Here is a 12094-nt window from a genome sequence, read left to right as displayed (position 1 = left end):
ACAATTCGAGATTGATTGCAGCTGCTATTGAACGTGGTGCACTCAATTCGAGATTGATTGAAGCTGCTGTTGAACGTGGTGCACACAATTCGGGATTGATTGAAGCTGCCGTTGAACGTGGTGCACACAATTCGGGATTGACTGCAGCTGCTGTTGAACGTGGTGCACCCAATTCGAGATTGATTGCAGTTGCTGTTGAACGTGGTGCACTGAATTCGAGATTGATTGAAGCTGCTGTTGAACGTGGGGTACTGAATTCGGGATTGATTGCAGCTGCTGTTGAACGTGGTGCACACAATTCGAGATTGATTGAAGCTGCTGTTGAACGTGGTGCACACAATTCGGGATTGATTGAAGCTGCTGTTGAACGTGGGGTACTCAATTCGAAATTGATTGCAGTTGCTGTTGAACGTGGTGCACTGAATTCGAGATTGATTGAAGCTGCTGTTGAACGTGGTGCACACAATTCGAGATTGATTGAAGCTGCTGTTGAACGTGGTGCACACAATTCGGGATTGATTGAAGCTGCTGTTGAACGTGGTGCACACAATTCGGGATTGATTGCAGCTGCTGTTGAACGTGGTGCAGACAATTCGGGATTGATTGAAGCTGCTGTTGAACGTGGGGTACTTAATTCGAGATTCATTGCAGCTGCTGTTGAACATGGTGCACTGAATTCGAGATTGATTGCAGCTGCTGTTGAACGTGGTGCATTGAATTCGAAATTGATTGCAGCTGCTGTTGAACGTGGTGCACTCAATTCGGGATTGATTGAAGCTGCTGTTGAACGGGGTGCACACAATTCGGGATTGATTGAAGCTGCTGTTGAACGTGGGGTACTCAATTCGAAATTGATTGCAGTTGCTGTTGAACGTGGTGCACTGAATTCGAGATTGATTGAAGCTGCTGTTGAACGTGGTGCACACAATTCGAGATTGATTGAAGCTGCTGTTGAACGTGGTGCACACAATTCGGGATTTATTGAAGCTGCTGTTGAACGTGGTGCACTGAATTCGAGATTGATTGAAGCTGCTGTTGAACGTGGGGTACTGAATTCGGGATTGATTGCAGCTGCTGTTGAACGTGGTGCACACAATTCGAGATTGATTGAAGCTGCTGTTGAACGTGGTGCACACAATTCGGGATTGATTGAAGCTGCTGTTGAACGTGGTGCACACAATTCGGGATTGATTGCAGCTGCTGTTGAACGTGGTGCACACAATTCGGGATTGATTGAAGCTGCTGTTGAACATGGTGCACTGAATTCGAGATTGATTGCAGCTGCTGTTGAACGTGGTGCATTGAATTCGAAATTGATTGCAGTTGCTGTTGAACGTGGTGCACACAATTCGGGATTGATTGAAGCTGCTGTTGAACGGGGTGCACACAATTCGGGATTGATTGAAGCTGCTGTTGAACGTGGTGCACACAATTCGGGATTGATTGCAGCTGCTGTTGAACGTGGTGCACACAATTCGGGATTGATTGAAGCTGCTGTTGAACGTGGGGTACTTAATTCGAGATTGATTGCAGCTGCTGTTGAACATGGTGCACTGAATTCGAGATTGATTGCAGCTGCTGTTGAACGTGGTGCATTGAATTCGAAATTGATTGCAGTTGCTGTTGAACGTGGTGCACACAATTCGGGATTGATTGAAGCTGCTGTTGAACGGGGTGCACACAATTCGGGATTGATTGCAGCTGCTGTTGAACGTGGTGCACACAATTCGGGATTGATTGAAGCTGCTGTTGAACGGGGTGCACACAATTCGGGATTGATTGAAGCTGCTGTTGAACGTGGGGTACTTAATTCGAGATTCATTGCAGCTGCTGTTGAACGTGGTGCATTGAAGTCGAAATTGATTGCAGCTGCTGTTGAACGTGGTGCACTCAATTCGAGATTGATTGCAGTTGCTGTTGAACGTGGTGCACTGAATTCGAGATTGATTGCAGCTGCTGTTGAACGTGGTGCAGACAATTCGAGATTGATTGAAGCTGCTGTTGAACGTGGTGCACACAATTCGGGATTGATTGAAGCTGCGGTTGAACGTGGCGCACACAATTCGAGATTGATTGAAGCTGCTGTTGAACGTGGGGTACTTAATTCGAGATTCATTGCAGCTGCTGTTGAACGTTTTGTCTATAAAAATCTCATCGAACTTTGGACTTCAACCTGAGACCAGTTTCCTATCCGTCGCTCCATTTTGTTTTGCTCCTACTCGTTACGCATCAGATGCAGCTATTTCAACAATGCCGTGGACAATTAAAACCATCTGTTGACCTAGTATGACCCTATTTAAGGTAAATGTTTCCTCATGAATGGGATTTACAGCTGCCCTAACTTTTTTTTTTGGATTGATCTTCATGTATGGATACCCTTGTGCATTAGATAATGCTAGTCATTAGCTTACCTACCTCAATGCAATGGGCCATGGCGTTCTTTTCAAAAGTGGCTGGGAGTACTTTCCGGTCTTTCCAAATGTCTTCCAATGACGTGTAAGACGGCTTTATTTGCATCGCAGCGAAGGTAGACGTTATACCACCCTGGAAACTGTACATAAGAATCAAAGCTGGTCCTAGTAGCCACATAGACAAAAATAGACGAAAACTGAGATGTATCAATACGGGCTTCATGCACCAATGTTTGTTTTTCTCCAATTCTATAGTCAAAATACATAAAGAAAGAGGAGTTAGGTCTCAGGGATATGATGCAGATATTCATTCTAACCATAGACTAAAGATATACTATTATTACTCTATGGTTCTAACCGACGGCTATAGTTGAATTGATGATGCTCACCTTTTCCAATGATGGCTTTACTCAACATCCAGAAATAGGTTAACAATACAGAGATTAGATTATGATTTCTGGTGTTTGAGTGTACTTTCAATATGAAACTGGCCACGATTGTGGCTAAACACAAAGCCGCGAGTAAGAAAAACCAAACCTAAAGATAGACAAAAATGAAATAAAAGATCATGACAGAAGTCAGATATGGCATAGTATATGATGTATACTCTGGAGTAATACAAATTATATTGTCAAATGTAAAGTTCTTCTGCCAATCTTACCTCAGGATTGAAAATGCGAACAACAGCATATTTGTCCCGTCCGCCTCCAGACATTCCCGATACGATCGCGATCTGTGCAATATCGAATGGTATGCTGAAATCCACATCATTAGCTCTGTCAGCTGTTATTAAGAATGGCCCAGCAATATCTCCTTTCTTAGGTTAGAAGTTAAAAAAAAGACAATGTGCATGTACATTGATCAGTCCCATGCGTATAATTAACATTGGAAGTGCCATTTACCATCATCTTAGAGCAGTGGTTCTTAACCTGGGGGGAGGGGGGGGGGGTCGTTGGAGAGGTTTCAATAGGTTCGTGAGCTTGAAATGAAAAAACAATTAGCTCATTCTATTTGCATTACCTAGGCTTACATTACCATAGGTCCCCATAGGTCTACGTGTTGAATATTGTGACGGAAGGGGCGTCTAGGATATGCAGTCAACCCTCGATTTACGGTTCGTTATAACGGGATTCGACTACAATCACGTCACATTTCAGCCTTTATTTACAAAGCTTGGCAACGAGTGTCTTACAGAGAACCATCAATAGGGTTGTTTGAGAGTTTTTAGACTGAGATTATAGATAATCACAATATAATACAATACAATATAATATAATCACAATTTTGCCCTGGCATCATTTTCATTCCGTTTGCATTTCATCTCTTTCGAATCATGGTAATTTTTTCAGTGTGGTGATCAATTCATTTTACATTCATTCTTATGGGAAAAATTATTTGGATTTGCGAACAAATCGGTTTACGCGGACGGACATCAGGAACGAATTGAGTTCGTTAACCGAGGGTTGACAGTATCTGGATACAGCTCATTGACGGAGGGGGTCCCTGGACTTCGTCTTATTGACGCAAAGGGTCCTGGAACACAAGAGATTAAGAACCCCTGTCTTAGAGAAAGCGCTAGAATTTTGAGTAATGTATATATACTTACATTAGCAAGTATTTTGCCGAACATTCCAGTCCACGTCCCGTTTGGAAGTTTGCTGCCGTAACTGTCATCTTCCTGATGGATAGTCGTGATTCTTGAAATCAGAATATTTTGTAAAGAATTTGTTCAGAGAGAATCTTTGTAAAAAATATTTCAAAAAAAAAAACATGGCTACAGAGCCATAGAATTGGATAATTCTATTTAATCGGGAGAAACACGGGACAACGGCAATTGTCAAAAAAATAAAAAATAATAAATGCCAGTTATTGCTAATATATTGCTTGAAAATCACCAGTTGGTAAATAATGGGCTATTATAAATGCGCAGTGAATTGGCATTTCACGAAATGTATCTGAAATGAATATTTATATTTAAAGTCAGTGCCGCGCCCTTACCAGACGCGGGGCTCCTTAGCCCCGATTTTTTTCTTCTGTGAGAGAGAGAGAGAAATCAAAAATTCAGAAAATGAAAATCATGAAAATTCAGAATATATGAAAGAAATAGTTTCGGAATTGAAAGTTCAGAATTCCAGAAGTGATGAAAATTCATTTTTCCAGAGATGATGAAAATTCATAATTCTAAAATGATGATAATTCAGAATTCTAAAATCATGATAATTCAGAATTCTAAAATCATGATAATTCAGAATTCTAAAATGATGAAAGTCCAGAATTCTAAAATGATGAAAGTCCAGAATTTCAGAGTTGGTAAAAATTCAGAATTCCAGAATTGGTAAAAATTCAGAATTCCAGAATTGGTAAAAATTCAGAATTCCAGAATTGGTGAAAATTCAGAATTCCAGAATTGATGAAAATTTACATAATTCCAGAATTGATGAAAATTCACATAATTCCAGAATTGATGAAAATTCACATAATTCCATAATTGATGAAAATTCACATAATTCCATAATTGATGAAAATTCACATAATTCCAGAATTGATGAATTTAAAAAGTGGCACATTTACAGATCGCTTAAATGACCGGTGGGCACAATTCCAGAGCATTTAAGAGGCCCACAGCACATTTTCAGATCACTGAAGTAGGCCCGTGGCACATTCAAAGATCACTTAAGTAACCCGTGACACAGTTCGAGAATACTTAAACAGTCCGTGGCACATTTAGATATTCCTTGAATGACATATAGCACAATTTTAGAACAATTAAGCGCCCCCCCCCCCCGCCGCTCCTCGGTGTGGTTCTACATCACCCGCGGAACATTCCCAGATTACTTAAGTGATGAGTGGCATAATTATGGATCACTTGAGTGATGCGTTGCACTGTTCCAGAGCACTTAGGCACCCCGGAAACATTCCATAGCACTTAAGTAGCCCGTACTCATTTTCTGAGCACTGAAAGGATCCGTGAAACATTTAGAGATCACTGAAGTGGCTCTAGTAAGGGATTTATCATTATGGAGAATGTTAGTTCAGGTGCCCACAAACTAGAGAAAGATTTTTCTCGTTTTTGGCGCATCGAGTAAGATGTCATGAAGAATATTTCATATTTTCATAAACGGTGGTTGATGACGTAAGCATCATTCATCCACCCCGCTCCCCCCATCGATTCTGACGTAATACTTGAATGACCCCCCTTATATGACCGGAAACCGTTTGTAACTCATATTATTACTTTCGTCGCCACTAGATGTCACTACGAATCGAGATAAAACTGGGATTTATTTATTCAAACACCATGACTTACTTGATTCCTGTTCCTTCAGAAAAAGCGTCGTATAGAACCCGTAAAATACCTGCCATTTCAGTCCGGTTCTCTCTTGTTTTGTTGACAATCACCCATGGACTCCACTATTTCATGAAAAAAAAAAATATCACTATGAAAAAATGAAAAAAATTTTTTTTTCCGAAAAAAATCTCAAGATGGGTTTTGAAAACTATCCGTCAATGTATTTTTCCCAGAATGTGCTGCCATCTATGTTGTCGAATGAAAAGTTATTTACGTTAAATATTTTGTAAGGATGAGACCATACGTCCCGTATTTCTCGGACTAGTCCTTGTTTTTCCAGTTTTTTACAGGAGGCCTACTTGAATTTTTATTCTTTACTGAAATTATTTATCGATTCATAAATTATATAGGGCGCAACAGTGTGGCGTCACGACCGGCAGCGGTGATTCCAAACAAACATGAGCTGGGCGAGATTATAAAGGAAAACGCCATAGGACGTAGATGAGTAGGGTGACCATATGTCCCGTATTTCCCGGGACAGTGCCGTTATTTTCTGTTTTTTTGGCCGTCCCGACTTTTTGGCAAAAGTGTCCCGGTTTTTCCCGTATTTTACACGAAGCCAACTTGAATTTTTATTCTTTATTGAAGTCAAAGATTGACATTATTTTTCAACTCATAAATTATTTTACGATAATTACAACTATATATGAGAATATTAATCTCCCACATTTGCCTTGAACGTTTGTCTTTCGTGGCAAACAACGTGGAATTACAAATACATTGTAATTCACTGCAATTTGCATCATTTCCCGCCATTGTGATTTTTCCTTAATTTCAACAATATTTGGCAACTTTGTTTGAATTTGGCGTTGTTTTTGGTGAAAATTGGCAAAGTCCCGTATTTTCCCGTATTTGGAAACGCAATGTCCCGTATTTCTCTCGAGGAAATATGGTCAGCCTATAGATGAGCCTCTGTTTAAATTATTTTTATACAAAAAAATATGATCAAATAAGATCTTGCGAGCTCTTGAAATGAAAACTTCAAGCTCTTATGAACATGCAATGTTAAAAATATAATAATAGTTCGTCTCTAATTAGCTGTGAAAGCTTTTTATTTCTCTCATGCTATCCGTTCACGTGCGATTGGCCTAACAGACATGCTTTTGGTCCCTGCAATGAATCATGTATTCAATCATGGAATCAATGATTGAATCGAATTGAAGAAGTAATTTTAGAATTGAGAATAACTTAGGAATTGTCAAGAGTAATTTCAGAATTGTTAAAAGCAATAATTTATGAAAAAAAGTAAGTTTTCGAAAGAAACAATTTTTCTCATATTTGATGAAAATTTGAAATGAATGGAAATTGCAATATCCGAATTAACGGGACAAATTTCGGGTTTAATAAAAGAAATAATTGATCAAAAAGAATTAGTTAATTAATGAAAGAAAGTTATTTGAAAATAAATAAAAATTCAAATTTATAATGAAAGATATTCAGTGGAACCTCCCATAACAGACACTCCCCGTTAACGGACACTTTTCTGATTCACGGTTCCGCAGAACAGCATACACTAGACAATGGAATTGAAAAATATTCATATTTCTCTCTCAAATAACATTTTTGTGTGGTAAACAAGGTGTTAGACCTTTTAAACTGATTTGATTCCGAATTTTCGTCAATTCTGGAATTTTCTTTCATCAATTTTGGATTTATTTATATTTCATCAGTTCTGGATTTATTTCTTTCATCAATTCATTATATCTTTTATGAATTCTGGGTTTATTTCTTTCATGAATTCTGGGTTTATTTCTTTTATGAATTCTGGTTTTATTTCTTTTATTAATTCTGGGTTTATTTCTTTTATGAATTCTGGATTTATTTCTTTCATCGATTCTGGATTTATTTCTTTCATCGATTCTGGATTTATTTCTTTCATCGATTCTGGATTTATTTATTTCATTAATATTCTGAATTTAGGCTATTTCTTTCATCAATTCTGAAACTATTTTCTTCATTTCTTTTAATTTTTTCTCCGGAATTTTCATCTATTCTGGGATATTTTTTTTTCTCATTAATTCAGAATTTTCTTCATTTCTGGGAGTTTTTCTTTAATTAATTCTGAATTCCATCAATTTTTTGAGATTTTTCTCTCTCGCTAATTGTGAATTTTCATCGATTCTGCAACAATTTCTCTCATTAATACTGAATTTCCATCAATTCTGGGATTTGTTCCTCTCGTTAATTCTGAATTTTTTTCACAATTCTGTTACTTTTTTTTCTTTAATTCTGAAATTTCATTTTGCTGGAATGACATCTTTCAATTTTTTCTCATTTTTAATTCATCAATTCTAAATTTTCATTAGTTCTCAGGTCATTACGCCCAAACTTTCATTAGTTCTCAAGTCATTACGCCCTAATTTTCATTAGTTCTCAGGTCATTACGCACTAATTTTCATTAGATTTGAAATTATTTCTCTAATCAATTTAAAATTTTCTTCAGCCCTGAATTCTTATCGATTCAAAGTTCTCATTACACAGTATAAATTTTCGTGTTAATTTACAATTATTTGTGACAATATATTTTTTTTGAGGGATATTTTTCAGCATTCCTGTATATTCTGTGATAATGTGTGAATCTCTGGATACTAATTCCCCTCATAAAGGTGGCACCGTTTGAACCATATTTGCTTTTCGTGGCCCCCTGAGTTATCCAGGGCCTCCCACCATAACTCACAAGCGAGCCCTTTTCAACTTACTGAATTGATTTTTTGAGTTAATTTATAACGAGCAAAAATTTTATAAATACGTTCGATCTCCGGACCTTTGGCAGGGAGGGCCTTTTCCTCATAAGTTTGGGCCCGGAGTAAATATGAATTTTTGGGACCCAAACTTATGAGATACAGGCCCTACCTGCCAAAGGTCAGGAGATCGAACCTATAGGCCATGGGGGCAAAAAGCTCAAGAAACGTTGTGTTGATAGTTAACGCACAGCATATACAATGTGGCCCGTGAAATCAAACCTAATTTTGTAAAAATCAACTAAGTGACACATTTACAGGTCACTTAAGTGACCTGCGGTGCAGTTCCACATAACCTAAATGACCCACGTCATATTTAAATACCATTGAGTGACCCGTGACACAGTTCCAGAGCACTTAAGCTGCCCGTGGTACAGTTCCACATTACTCGAGTGGCCTGAGAAGCATTCCTAAATAGCTTGAAGTGACTCCCGGCACATTTACAGATCATTCAAGTGCCCCGCAACATATTCACAGATCACTGACGTGTGGCGCGGTTCCAAGGCGCTTTAGCGGCCCTCGGTGTAGTTCCACACCACTAAAGTTACCCGCGGCACAGTCCTAGATCACTGCAACGGCCCACAGAGCACTTCCACATCAATTAAATGGCTCACGATACGTTTTCAAACCAATGAAGTGGCTCGCACTCTCGTAAAGGTTGCACCCTTGATGTAAAATATAGTATTGTTTGAGGCAGATGCGTACGCAGGGGAAGGGAGGCATGTGGGTCGTGCCACAATAAAAATGCAGCAAATTTTGTAGCCCAGGGATGTGGCACAGGCTCTGTTGGCAGGGACTGCGGCGCACCAGGGCGGTGGGACTCAAGGAGGTGACAGCCTAGACTTTTAATAGATCCCTAAAAAAAAGGGGGCGCAGAATTTGCTGCTGTTTTTCCGTTCAAAATTACGGGGAGGGGGTTGTCAAAATTGACTCTGGCCCTGGACGACAGAGCAAATTTTCTTTCAATACCCTGTATATTGTACTTTCATAAACGAACCACTTAAAAGCATAAGATAGATACACACATCAATATTTCCAGTTCGTCGTGACACCCCTCCCCCTGACAAATGTTGGCGTCGCCCCCTAGGAGCCGCGACGCACAGTTCGAGAAACACCGCCGTACATCAATATTGCACGTACCTCAACACAGCAGTATCTCGGATGAGCCAATGAAATGTTGAGGATTCAGCTAAACGTCATAAATACGGAGATGAGAATTTATGTTCCCATATAGACAACCCTCGGTTTACGAACGTCTCGGTTTGCGAACAACAAAAAAAAAAGATTCGGGCCGGATCCATGGCCCCCACAAGGGGTGGGCTGGCAAGGCTCTAGCCCTGGGGCCCGGGATGATTTTCATTATTTTTTGTTTTTCACGCTATAAAGTGAAAGTCTGGTCGGGGGACCCGCAAAAGATCCCAGCCTAGGGCTCTACTCCAGGATGTGGGGGCCATGGCCGGATCAGCCTTTATGAAGTCCCTAAGCACTCAAGTGATTTAGGTGCTCCCTTCCCCCCCCCCCCCCCCGTTTACTTTTTACCTTAACGAGGCCTCATGACAATTAGGTCTGTTTACAATTTTCGAGAATACGTATGCACAATAAATTGGTAAGTAGGTATTTTTAAGTTGGGGTGTTCAGAAAAATCATTTCACTCGAAACCTATGATGCTACGGCTCTGTAGCCTCAAGTGCCGGCGAGGCCTCCATGACAATTTTATCTGGCTAGAATTTTGGGGAGAGTAAATATGTAAATTGTAGGGCAGGGGTATTTATAGCTAGGTAAGGGGACCTCAAAAAACTTTGTTTGTTTTGCCCGGGGGGGGGGGGGACTGTGACGCTGTTGAGACTGCTCTGGGCTTACTTTATGCAAATTTAGCGAAATCTCAACACTAAACCTAAGAATTATCACGAGTTCTTGTTCGTAATTGACTTAGTTCCTCTGTTTTTGTGTCACCCTTAGGGTCGCAACTAGAAACGAAAATTTACTCAGTCACTTGGGAGAATCTGTATCTATTTTGGCGCCCCCTCCCCGTAATTTTTAACGGGAAAATGGTAAACTCAGCGCCCTTCTTGGTCCAGCGCCTGGGATACTAGACCCCTCTATTCTCCTTTATGCTCCTGAAATTTTAGGATTTTCTACCGGATGATTGATGTTGGGAAAAATTTTACATTAAAAAAATGTATTATTTAATCATTTATTTGAGTGCCCCCTTTTATCCTGATGCTCTAAGCACGTGTTTATTTTGATGGTTTATCCGGCCCTGTTTACAAAGCTTGGCAGTAAGTGTCCTACAGAACCATCAGTTTGGCTTGCAGTATATTTTGTAGCCAGATAGTGTTGTGAGTGGAGATTTTGAGAACTTTGACACTGATTCAAGTTTCATACATACACAGTATTCATGAAACCCGACTTTTTGGCCTAGTATCGTTTTTATTCCGTTTGCATTTCATCTCTTTCGAATTATGATAATTTTCCAGTGTTGGTTTTTTGATTACTATTGGTTATGCACGGGAGCTGTTATAAACGTTCACACTGGAAGTCTTCGGAGTCCCGGGAACAGATTAATTGAGTTTACATTGATTCCTATGGGACAAATGATTTCGGTTTGCGAACAATTCGATTTACGAACGAACGTCGGAAACGACTTAATTTCGTAAACCGAGGGTTGACTGAAATGGAGCATCAATTAAAAGATAAATGAGTTTTATTTAAAATATACTTACCATCCCGTAAAGTATTTTCAAGGGTTCCGATTCCGACGCCATTACACCCGATTAACAGCGATGACTATGTTTGCGCTCAGAGATGACTTCCCAATTGTTGTGACTTATATTTGGGGAGTCAAATCTCATTCCGACAAATAGCAAAATGATCAATGATGCTAATGGACTGCAAACATGCGACTGATCTCTGTTTGCTCCATACGTGTATTTTTATATTTACCAATCGAAATACAATGTATACATACGGCAAATAGAGGCTATTTCTAATGGCTTCTCCAATACGTTGATCTGGATGTATTGTAAGTATAAAAGATTCCATTGGACAATGTTTACTCCTACGATATAATATCCTACAAATTGGCTTAAAAGCATATCTTTAGCAGTGATTAGGACACGGAACTTCAACGCATGGCCCTCGAAGCTTTTTGCCATGGTTCGCCGATCAGTTTGAGCAAACAGTCAGTTAGCATTCAAAGATGATTAAATTGAAAAAAAAAATCGATAAGTCCTACAGGCTACTGAAACATATAATACCGTATAAGGGTGCAAACATAGTGCACGCTGGTTTTCGATTCTGCGAGTCGGCGCCGTTACGGATCGGTTAAGAGAACCTGAAAATCAGGTTTTTAGCCATTCAACAACGGCACCACACTTGCAGAATCGGAAACCAGCATGCCCTATGTTCATATCCTGAAAACTGTGTGAGATGCTTTCCACATTCATATCTGATTCTGTGATTGATGCATTACTCTTCTCTTTGGATACTTTCATTTTTTTGACAAACAAAGGGCTCCTCTTCTCTGCGAATGCTTCTGCTACCAGGATCGTCACAAAAATGTAGGTACCCTGACATTTATATCACGTTCCTTC

Source organism: Pholcus phalangioides, unplaced genomic scaffold (genome assembly GCF_987345545.1).
Source record: "Pholcus phalangioides strain wild (caught in Gottingen) unplaced genomic scaffold, Ppha-v1.0 ptg000017l_1, whole genome shotgun sequence".
Classification (NCBI taxonomy): Eukaryota; Metazoa; Arthropoda; class Arachnida; order Araneae; family Pholcidae; genus Pholcus; species Pholcus phalangioides.
The sequence above is the reverse complement of the archived record's forward strand: the minus strand, read 5'-3'. Positions refer to the sequence as shown.